Consider the following 12,105-nt stretch of genomic DNA (forward strand, 5'->3'; position numbering starts at 1 on the left):
ATCTGGCCCCACCTCCTCCTTCCGCTGAGCCACCCACACCTCCTGCTGCTGTGCCTCCCGGATCTGAGCCTGTATATCAACCGGCTCCCGCACTGCAGCAAAAGACTTGACGGGGATCACTGTCCTGGGCAGAAGCTTGTCTTCCACTCGGGAATATTCGGGCTTCCTGGACAGAGCATCCGCTCTTTGATTGTGCCCACTAGGTAAAGTACTTAACTCAGAAGTCGAACCTTGCAAAGAAAAGAGACCACCGGATCTGGCGTTGGTTCAAATTCCGAGCGGTCTGCAGGCTTTCCAAATTCTGATGGTCCGTCCGGACCTCGATTTGATGCCGCGCTCCCTCCAGATGATGCCTCCAGGCCTCGAACGCCACTTTGATGGCCAGCAGCTCCTTCTCCCAGATTGTATAATTGCGCTCCGACAGGTTCAGTTTTCGTGAATGGTACACGCAAGAGAAGAGGGTACCACTGGGCGTCATTGCCTGGAGTAACACCGCCCCAATGGCAATGTTGGAGGCGTCTGCCTCCACGACAAATGGCCGTTGCGGGTCAGGATGCTTCAAGATGGGCTACTTCATGAAGGCTTCCTTCAAAGTCTGGAAAGCCCGTTGTTCTGGAGCGTTCCACTGAAACCAAGTCTTCTTCTGCAGGAGCCGGGTGAGGGGGGCTGTCAAGGCAGCAAACCCAGAGATGAAAGCTCAGTAATAGTTGGCGAACCCAAGAAGTCGCTGAACATCCTTCACACGACGTGTGGGTTGCCAACTCTGCAAAGACTCAACCTTACTCGGCTCCATGGTGATGCCCTCAGGAGAAATGCGGTAACCCAGGAAATCGATGGTCACTCGGTAGAACTGGCACTTCTCCAACTTGGCAAACAGCCGATGTTCTCGGAGTCACTGCAGGACCTGATGGAGATGTTGATGGTGCACCTCACACGACGGGGAGTAGATCAGGATGTCGTCCAAGTAGATCACAACAAAATGATTCAAAAAATCCCGGAAAATATCGTTCATGAAATGCTGAAACATGGCGGGGGTGTTGGTCAGGCCAAACGGCATCACCGTGTACTCAAAATGTCTATAATGAGTACCAAATGCCATCTTCCACTCATCACCCGGCCGAACCCTGACGAGGTTGTAAGCTCCACGCAGGTCCAGTTTTGTGAAGATCTTAGCCTCCCGGAGTTGGTCCAAGAGTTCGGGGGTGAGGGGCAGTGGGTAACGATTGTGCACCGTGATGGCATTGAGTTTCCTATAATTGCAGCAAAGCCGCAATTCGCCGGACTTATTTTTAACGAAGAGCACGGGTGCAGACACTGGCAAGGACGAGGGCCAGATGAAACCTCGAGCCAAATTCTTCTCCAGAAAGTCCCGCAATGCAGCCAACTCGGGGTCCGACATGGAGTACAAATGCCCCACTGGGAGAGGCGTATCAGGGACTAAATCAATGGGGCAGTCATAGGGCCTGTGTGGGGGTAATTGATCCGCCTCTGTCTTACAGCAAAGTCGGACAGTTCGGGAGGCAAGGAAACCCCTGGGGAACCCTCCACCTGGCCGGCACAGATATGGCGGGTGTGGTCCACGCACTGCAAGCTTGGGAAGGTGACCACTCGACCACTCGACCATCGATAGTCTCTACTAACATGGGCAGATCCACCGGGCACTGGGGAACAGCCCATTTGGCCACAAATGCTGAGTCCATAAAATTTGTGGTGGCCCCAGAGTCAATTAAGGCATGGACTGGAATCCCCTTTGGCTTGCCAGGAAGGATCAGACGTGCCTCCAATATCAGATGCTGTGGAGGTCCACAGGCAGCATCGGAAAGATGTCGCTCAGTGTTGTTGTGGGATGCCCGATCTATCACACCGTCTACATCGGGCTTGGGGTGTTTCCCGACAGAAAAGTAGGGGACTTTCTCAGGGCAGACTCGGTCACTGATGCCCGCTGTCGCTTCTTTGGGCAAAAAGCAGCCAAATGCCCAGGGTCCCCGCAGTAAAAACACAACCCCCCCCGATCATCGTCTGTTCATTTCAGTCACCAATAAACGAGACCTGGCGGCACCTAGCTCCATTGGCTCCTCCCTTTGAACTGGGGTCTCACGCACAATAGGGGCTGCAGGGGTCTGTGGGGTGGCATGGTGACTCCTTCGCTGCTGCAACCAAGCATCGATCCGCAGGCAGAGATGGATCAGCCCATTCAGGTCTGAGGGAATATCCACACGGGCCAGCTCATCCAACATCTCCTCCGACAATCCATCTTGGAAGGCATCCACAAGCGCAGTCTCATTCCAGGCAGAATCCTGGCTAAGCAGCCGAAAATCGCTGATATAGCCCTGTAGGGGGCGTTGACCCTGCCTCAGAGCTTTCAAGCGTCGAGTAGCAGTCTGTGTCTTTATAGGGTCCTCATACATCAGATGCATATGATCACAAAACCCCACAAAGTTGTCCAACAATGGACTAGGTTGAGCCAGCAGAGGTGTGCCCCAACGAGCTGCATCTTCCGAAAGAAGGCTTAACACAAACCCCACCTTTTCCCGGTCAGTGGGGAAATCAGCTGCTCTCACGCTGATAAAGAGCTGGCATTGTCCCAGGAAAGCAGGAAACAGTTCTGGATTGCCAGTAAATTTATCCGGCATCGCAACTTGGCATTTTCACCTGGGTGGGGGTGATGGTGGGGGTGCAGCATGGACCTGAGCTTGCATTTGAGCCACCTGAGCTGCCAACAAAGCGAGTTGCTGGGTGAACTGGGCATTCTCAGCATATAGCTGCTCCATAATAATAATAAGGGGTGGGAGGCTGAAGGCAAACTGTTCTGTACCAGCCTACTACTGGCCCTGCAGAAAAGGCAGGGACAACCCCTTTACAAAAAGGCAAGAGGCTGGAACTAAGCCTGCCAAATTTATTGACACAAAACAGAGCAAACAGAGCAAAACAAAAACACGAACCATGAAACAGGAGCTATTCAAACGGTTGCCTTCAGCAAACCAGCCCTCCCACATATTCCCCTTTTAAACAGTTCAAGGCGTGGCTTCTCTCTGCCTCCTTCCGATGTGCCCCATTGCCTTCCTCTGTTTACTCCTGATTGACTGCCTCCTGTGTTGGGCGTCCTTGAACAGGGCCAGCTGTGGGTCATCTTCATCCACGCTGTCAGGCTCCCACAGCTGTGTCTGCATCGTAACCAGATGGGAGGGGCCTGGCTGAGGGCTCTGCAAAGCCTCAGGGCTTTTCTCTGCAGGCTCTCCAACACCCTCCTCCTCCTCCTCTGAATCGTCCGACCCAACTGCCGAACCCACAGGCTGACCCTGAATCACAACAGCTATCAGTGCTGATACTTTGAGTGTAGTTTATGCTGGTTTATGAGCATAATGAAGATTTGATTTGATCTGAGTATAATTATGGATCAACCTTACCATCCAATTACATATTAAGTTTATCAATAAGACTGTTGTGTTGAAACTTGTCAAAAGTTTTGCTAAAATCAAGATAGATGATATCTATAGCATTTCACAGCACACAACCTATTTTTGACGAAAACATGCTGACTCAGCAATATTGAGTCTTCAGGATGTTTACATATAAGTTGCATTATTATTTGCTCTAATATTTTTCAGGTATTGATGTTAGATAATTATTATTGGACAATTATTGGGATTCTCTCTCTCCCCCCCCAAGATAAGTGTCAGATTTGCTCTTATTCAGACCTCTGGAACTTCTTCAGTTCTCCACAACTCCTTAGAGATAAATAATAAAGGTTCTTTCAGGCAGTTTCTTCAATATTTAACAGATAAAAGGTAAAGGTAAAGGTTCCCCCGCACATGCGTGCTAGTCGTTTCCGACTCTAGGGGCCGGTGCTCATCTCCGTTTCAAAGCCGAAGAGCCAGTGCTTGTCCGAGGACGTCTCCGTGGTCATGTGGCCAGCATGACTACACGCCAAAGGCACACGGAACGCTGTTACCTTCCCACCGGAGTGGTCCCTATTTTTCTACTTGCATTTTTACGTGCTTTCGAACTGCTAGGTTGGCAGAAGCTGGGACGAGTAACAGGCGCTCACTCTGTTACGCGGCACTCGGGATTTGACCCGCCAAACTGCCAACCTTCTGATCGACAAGCTCAGCGTCCTAACCCACTGAGCCACCGCGTCCCTATTTAACAGATATATTTGATCAATGAAAAAGAATATTTGTAACTCAGGGTTGAACCTTGGGATCTTGGATCTCCCTCTGAAGAGCAAAGCCCACTTCTTTTCCAGCACTGATAATGTTACCTAGTTGCATAATGAAATATCTACAAGAAAACAACCAAGTTCAGAAAGCACCAAGGACCCCACAATATAGAGTAATTTTGGAGGAAAGGACATGAACATTTAAGAAACAACGTAAGAAGTTGTTCTATGTCAAATCAGACCATTGGTCCGCTTATTGAACACTAAGTAGCAGGATTTCAGATCACACTAAGCAACAAGGTTTCAGGTAAGAGATTTTCATAGCTATCTGCTGATTTAGGGTTTGATTTCTGTGTGTGTGTGTGTGTGTGTGTGTGTGTTTGTGTGTATGAGATTATTTGTGCAAGTGGCTAGCAAGCACATGCGCGCAGCTCCATTTTCACGAATATCTTCTGCTCCTGCAAATGGAGTGTGCATGCACATGCATGCTTGCTGTCCATTTCCACCTCCCAGTTGCAAACCCGCACAGCCCACTAGTGAGCTGCAACCCACAGGTTGGGGTCCCCTCCCTTAATGTACATGCCATATGTACATTTCCCTCCGGGTGAGATTCAAGGTGCTGGTGATGACCTATAAAGCCCTAAATGGCATGGGTCCGGATTACTTATGGGAGCACCTGCTGCCGGCGTCAACTTCCCTTTGTCCTGTGTGCTCCCACAGAGAGGGCCTCCTCAGGGTGCCGCTGGTCAGAGAGTGCCGGCTGGCGGCCCCCAGGGGGAGAGCATTCTCTGTGGGCACGCCAGCCCTTTGGAATCAATTACCGGTTGAGCTCCGGATGTCTCCTGACCTTCGCTCTTTCCGCCGTGATCTGAAAACTTACCTATTTGAACAAGCCGGCCTGGTCTAATGGGTTTGGGGTATTTTAATTAGTAATTTTTAATTATTTATTGTAATGAGCTAGTTCTATTTAATCTTATTTTTAACTTTTGTATATTGTATTTTTATTGTATTTTTATTGCCCTGTACATTGCCCTGAGTCCTTCGGGAGAAGGGCGGTATAGAAATTAAATTAATAAATAAATAATAAATAAATATGTGGTGTTACAGAGCTTCAAATAAAAAATAAAAAACACACAATAGGACCTTTCATATTCAGTGCTAGCATAATAAAAAGGTGGACTTTTCACTTTCAATAATATTCATGCCACTAACACTAACACTCATAGCACCAAGATCCTTTAAAAAGATGCACACTCTGCACAGCAATAACTGCTGCCCAAATAGCATGTCATTTATTGAGGTGATGTGTGTCCTGTTCTTCATTGGTTTAGTTTAGTTGTGAGTCTGTGATCCTTTTATAATTCTGACTCAAGCTTCTAGTTTCTTTGAAAACTATACATTGAATAAATTGGCTATAGCAGACATGCTGATTTTTTACTAAGACAAAGAAGCCTCCTTCATTCCCCTTACATCTCCTTCTACCCCCAATCCCAGATGAGCTCAAGATAATGCACTACCCCTCTAGAATAATTGGGGGGGGGTTGTCACCAAATAAACACAGATACCAAAAAAGCCATGCCAATCCTAAATAAGCAATTTTTCAAGCCAATCTTAATTTCACAGGTACATCCATGTATTTTTTTTTAAACTGTATGGCAATGATTTGCCATTGCCTGCTTTCAGGAGGTTATTTTGATTTTCCTGGTATATCTATATTTTTGGTATTTTTCTCATGGTCTCTAGTCCAAACACCGAGCCTGTTCTGATTAAGCTTTTCAAAAATCAGCCAAGGTTGGCTAGGTGCTGCTGTCTAGCTTGACTGAATTCAAATCAGGCAAGGTCAATCATTCTGGTCTTTAAGTTCATCCCAAGCATGATTTCTCATGTTTCCTAGGACTCCTTGGACCTTCTTGCCATATGTTCTCGAGTTGTACAACTTACTTACAAACACCCATGTCTGTTCAAGAGAGAATGAAAATAAACTACTGTGATGGCACAACAAAGTGTCACAGATGGCATAGCCTACTGTTCAGGCAGTGTATTGAAGTGTGCAGTTATTCATCCTAGAATCATACCTGAGTTCCAGGCCAACTAACATAAAAACCCACTTCATCCCATTAATTGGGTCTTATCTATTCTACTATAGTTCCATCCAGTTGTTTCTCTGTACATTATCAAGCTATTTACAGTGCTCACGAAAAATCTTTAAAAGCATTAGTGTGCGGTGAAAGTAAAACATGCTAGCAAATATAATTGCAGCCTGGGAAGAAAATGAAGATGACAGCACAACACCCACAGTCATCTCCTTCACAAGCTAGAGTCCTTTAGCAAAAACACTTTTTGAAAACAAATCAATAAATTACACAGCACAGCATTTGTTTTGCTGAAAAAGAAAACAGTACTCCTGCAGTTATTCGGGAAGCTGTAAAATGATAGAAAGTGAGTGTAGCGCTTAAAAAAGGACACTCTACAAATGTTTACTTTATATGCTACACATTGTGTTACTGTTACACTTGCATAATTTTTAAGAATGACTGTGACACCAGTACTCAGGCAACACTTAGTATAATTTATAATAAGGTTTATTTGTTTATGGCTTGTCATGATGTATGAATCCCTAATCATAGTTTAGTTAATGCTTCAACAAACCATGGTTAACTTAGTGGCGTAGTTTTATCTATGAGCAGAGCTATGTCATAGCATTATTATATCAAATAGTTCACAGCGCAGAGTTCAAATGAATGAGTCTTTGACTGGAGTCCTACATCACACTAAGTAAGCCGTGTTTGTTTTGTTTTGATAGAAGGAATACTAATGTAACTGGTTTACTTAGTTTGAAGTGTAAAGCAAGTATTAGCTTTGAATATATTATTGTTACAAATATATTCTTTATCACAGGCTATTACGACTTGGTACTCACCAGATACAGTAGGAATATAAATCGTAGAATTCCCAGCTAACAGAGCCATAATATCTAGTAAGTTCTCCAAGCATCGGTTTTCTTTTTATTCTTATAATTATTTTAAAATGTATGTAGTACCTTTCAAAGCAGTTTTTCTCCTGGGCAGTCTGCAAAAAGTTTTATTGATTTAACTTTTTATTTAGTCATAATATTTATATAGCCCACCAGTCTCACAGAGTTTTGCCATCTATGTTTTTTAGATGGCAAATATGTAATGAATGTCTGCAGAAAGCAGAGCTAAAATAACGAATGAATAGGTTAACAGTGTAATATGAAATTCTACAACATTTTTGAGACAACTGTATGTGCAAGTGGTTGTCTAGAAAATATTGTTAAACTATAAATAATATTGCTTCTGAGACATTATTTATTCTCATGCCAAATATAAGCAATTCAAAAGTAGAGGTACAAACTTCATGGCTAAATTTACATCTGAATCTAGGGATCCCCAGTTGCAGTCCAACACTTTACTTCTATGCATAGATACCTTCTATGATTCTGTAGTAAAGTGTCCAAATTAATATTGTATGGAACACCAATAAGAGGTGCAGAAAAATGGCTTGAAAAATTGCTTCTCTTGAGTATGAAACTCCGCTCTACCTATCAAAGCCATAGAGCATAAGCATTGGAGCTATGATGACGCAGTGGCTAGAATGCAGTATTGCAGGCAAATTCTGCCCACAGCCTGGAGTTTGATCCTGATGAGGCTCAAAGTTGACTCAGCCTTCCATCCTTCCGAGGTTGGCAAAATGAAAACCCAGATTGTTGGGGGCAATATGCTGACTTTGTAAACTGCTCAGAGAGTACTGTAAAGCACTTTGGAGCAGTATATAAGTCTAAGTGCTATTGCTATTGCTATAAGCACTCAATCTGGCAAAACATGGTGGCCCATGTGTACACAGAAACTTCAGGAACTGAGCCTTCTAGAAGCTGAAGTTGCTTTATGGCTGAGGAGCAGCTTCAGAAAGCTCTTTCCTTATAGTCAAGGCCTGGGTTCATATTCTGCAAAGACTCTGATCATAAAAAGTGAGGCTGCTGTGCTTAACAGCTCAGCACTATAGTTTTAACATCATTCGGAAGCTTGACCCTGGTACTATCTAGTTAAACATATCTGAGTTCTGCTCATGTCAAAAAAAACAAAAAAACAATGATACCTAGAAATATGTCTTATAAGTTATTGTGCTTGAAGGTAGGTACTCAACAGTGTCCTATGAGCAAGCTATGACCTAGGTTGAACACTTAGGTATGCAGACACACAAACACTGTGGAGATTTGGCCATAGGAAACCTGCATAGTTCCTGAACTATAATTCACTCCCTCTGGAGTTGAATTTGAGTTCTACTTTAACTTTTCGTAACTTTTCTTCTTGGTATATTTGTATTAGGATTGCTGCTGATTCCTTTGGGGCTATAAATTTAAAATTAATAAATCGCTCATATTGGCCTACATATCTCCAATTCCTATTATATTTCGGAATATAACAAATACTGTTGGTCTGCAAAAACTACCTGAAAGCGGGTTTTGCTCTTTTGACATAACCTACAAAGTTTAGAAGTACAGGGAAAGAAGAATAAGGGAAAGATAAGGCAAACAAACTACCTATTGCTTATGCACCCTATACAATACCTTTTAGATTTTAATGGGATAGCTACTACTGTTCCATTGTGAGTCTTTTAAGATTTTGCTCCTGTGCTATCTCTTTCCTATTATAGACCTTGGGCCTGGTGAAGAAGGAAAAATAGTATACAAAAGAAGCCCATAATCACATCAAAGTTCTCTGGATCTAATTCTTTGTTTTCTGTTTCATCCTTCTCAAAATAGGTGAGTCATTTCAAAATTGTAATTAGTTTCGAAGGGAGACTTAATTAATATGTGGTAGGCAATAGGTATGTAAAGAAAGCAATCAGGAACACTGATTAGCCCATTGATATGCTCTGCTTCAAATGAGGGTCCAAAACTAGATTTTAATTCCAGGTAAGAAAGGTGTGCATCATGTGTGTCCCATAATGTTTGAAACTGAATTCTGAGCTCCTGAAATTTTTTTTTTGAAGATTTAGGTTGATTGATGGGGTATGTTCTCATGTTGTGAATAATTTTCTTTATGAGCCTGTGTACCTATTAACATAAACATCTAAGGATCCTCTTATGATGCTCCAAATAGCAAAGGCCAGGTTGGAGATGACCAGGAAAATTTAAATTTCACTGTCACAGCTAACTGCTCTCGGTATAAATCTGTATTCCCATCTATTCTTTATGTTTTATGCAGTATGAAGTGGTGTCTTTGCCATTGTTACACAAGTGATTTTCTGCTTCCCTCATCTTCCTATATTGCTGCCCAATATAGGTGTCTGCTTGCTTTAGCTGGACACCTGTATTCATGGTGACGTTGCTGGTTATATATACCCTTGGTGTTCTTCGTTCACCTCTTCCAGGAATCCCTTCATCAATAAGGGGGTGTAAAGGAAGATTGTGTTAGCAGAGACCTGATGAAGGCAAAGGTGGCAGTCCATGCAAGGAAAGTGGCTGATATGAGAAGGTAGGTGGCTGAGATGCCACTGATTGGTTTGGGCCCACATACTCGCCCAGAAGAGCAAGATCTGAATAAGCTCTACGTTCTGAAGACTAAAACTGAACAGATTAGGAAGTATTTTGCTCCATTTACCTTGATCAATTTATTAAACTTTTCTTCAATTAAATCGGAAACAAGAAATACACCTACTCATAGTTCCATGGCAAACTACATCTCTGTGCAGAGGAAGATGAGAGTGGTTTTAAAATTTGAGGAAAAAACTAATGAGAACAGCTACAGCAATGTCAATGAAGATATTGAAATGGTGGAGAATTTTTTTCTTTGAGGACTGACAGTCAATCAGTCAAAAGTGACTTATCACAAACCTTTCTACTGATCTCCTAAACTGATTTCATTCAGTCTACTTCAACTATAACTATGTCCAAATCCAAACAGCTTGGGAAAAAGCACTCCCCATGCCCCCAAGCTAATAGTTTTCAAAACAAAGAGACAAGTGAAAGGACAAGCTGTGAATTGGCAGCAGTGATGAAGGCTGCAATGGAAGTGGTGGTAAATATGTAATATTATAAGGGGGCTCCTATTTTGCTCCATTCACGCTCTGCTTTTGTCACCATGATAATTCTCTCTTGTACTTTCACTAACCAGAATCCCTATTACTCATCCCTTGAAGAAAGAGCAGCCATAGGGAATACACAATGATATATGAGCAAAACAGTGGTGTATCTACTTGTAATTTATTTACAGCTGTCCCACTGTTGGGTTTCTCACTATTACAAGTTCAGTATGTGCCACAAATATGATGACAAATATGCCTACAATATTGTATTTGGGATGCAGAATGTCTTAATTTTAATTTTAAAAAATGCCATATTCCTACGGGTTGGAATATTTGTACGCAGACATTTGTATCTCTTCTTTCACAAATGGAAACGCTGCATAACCTTTTCAGAAGGAAAGGAATTGTCTGCCTTCCAATACTCTTCAGAAATAACCCATAAGTGTTGCTTTTGCAGAGCAAGAGAAAGGGAAAATTAACCTCATCACCACCTTATTGGAAATTCCAAAATCTGGGAATCCTGTGGAAAAGTAAAATAGCTCACAATATCCACTGACTAGAAGCTGCTAACTTGGGTATGGGTTGGCTTTCATAATAAAAGTTACGTTTCATATATTGAAATAAATAGAAAACAATCCTGAAACAGTTTTAGGATCCATTAACTTCAACAGAAGAATCCAAGGTGACTTTAACTTTATTTCACACATGTTTTGGACTTTGACTCGATTGTGTACAATCAATTCTGGCAGATATTGTGCAAACTGGAAACCAGAATATGGTATAATATTAAATTGTTTTTAACAATTGAAGTGGGCTTTTCCTGCAGTGGCTCTATCACTGTGCTAGTTTTAAGGTCTTGGCTTTCATAAGACAATTATTATAGTACTCAAGCTGGACTCTTGGGCTGGACTCTTAGCAGGGCTGTGCACATCCTCAACAGACATAATACTGCTGAGAATTCAAACGTAGCACTTCCTCAAAGCTGCTTCAAGAAACAAGCTAGAAATCCATTTCAAAGAGGAAAGGTAAAGAGACCACGATACTTTGCTTTTTGGAGCTACAGAAAGATACCACAGATTGAAACAGAAGAGTTGTCCACAGAAAAGAAGAATCAAATAGTCTGTTGCACAGAGCAGGAAGGAACCCCAGTATAAGAAAGACTGGGTGTTGTGTCTCTATATAGGCCTTGCTCTTAAGTCTCACCATTTGCTAGTATTTCATATATTGTATTCATATTTGCTAACAAGGAATGCAGTTAACATCACTTAACTGAAGTTCCTGGATTTCTTGTGAGTTTCCTTAAGTTTCTTGCTCCTTCTCAGCAGAGCACCTGCATGGAGGCCTCTTTTGTAAGTGCTGATAGAGAATGGAAGAAAGATGCTGAGGAAGTGTTCCCCTATCAGCCTTCTCCAGAAGCATTTGCCAAAACTGGAATAGCTTCTGTCCAAGCACTGGCTTTTGCAAGTGACAGGTAGGAGACCTGCAGCATGTTCAGGGTGATAGGGACCATGTGTTAAGAGAAATTGTGCTGCATCTTTGCTTTGACAAAGGAAATCACGTTGCCTTTGTAAGGAGAAAGCTGTCAAAGTGAATTTAAGTTGCCTTCATGCAGATCTAGTTTTTAGCATCTGGGTTGATGTTTTCTTCTCTCATTAACAGGAGAGAGGACGCGGTGGCTCAGTTGGTTAGGACGCTGAGCTTGTCGATCAGAAGGTCAGCAGTTTGGCGGGTTGAATCCCGAGTGCCGTGTAACAGAGTGAGCGCCTGTTACTCGTCTCAGCTTCTGCCAACCTAGCAGTTCGAAAGCACGTAAAAATGCAAGTAGAAAAATAGGGACCACTCCGGTGGGAAGGTAACAGCATTCCGTGCACCTTTGGCATCTAGTCATGCCGGCCACA

The sequence above is a fragment of the Vipera berus genome (genome assembly GCF_964194415.1).
Source record: "Vipera berus genome assembly, chromosome: 1".
NCBI lineage: Eukaryota > Metazoa > Chordata > Lepidosauria > Squamata > Viperidae > Vipera > Vipera berus.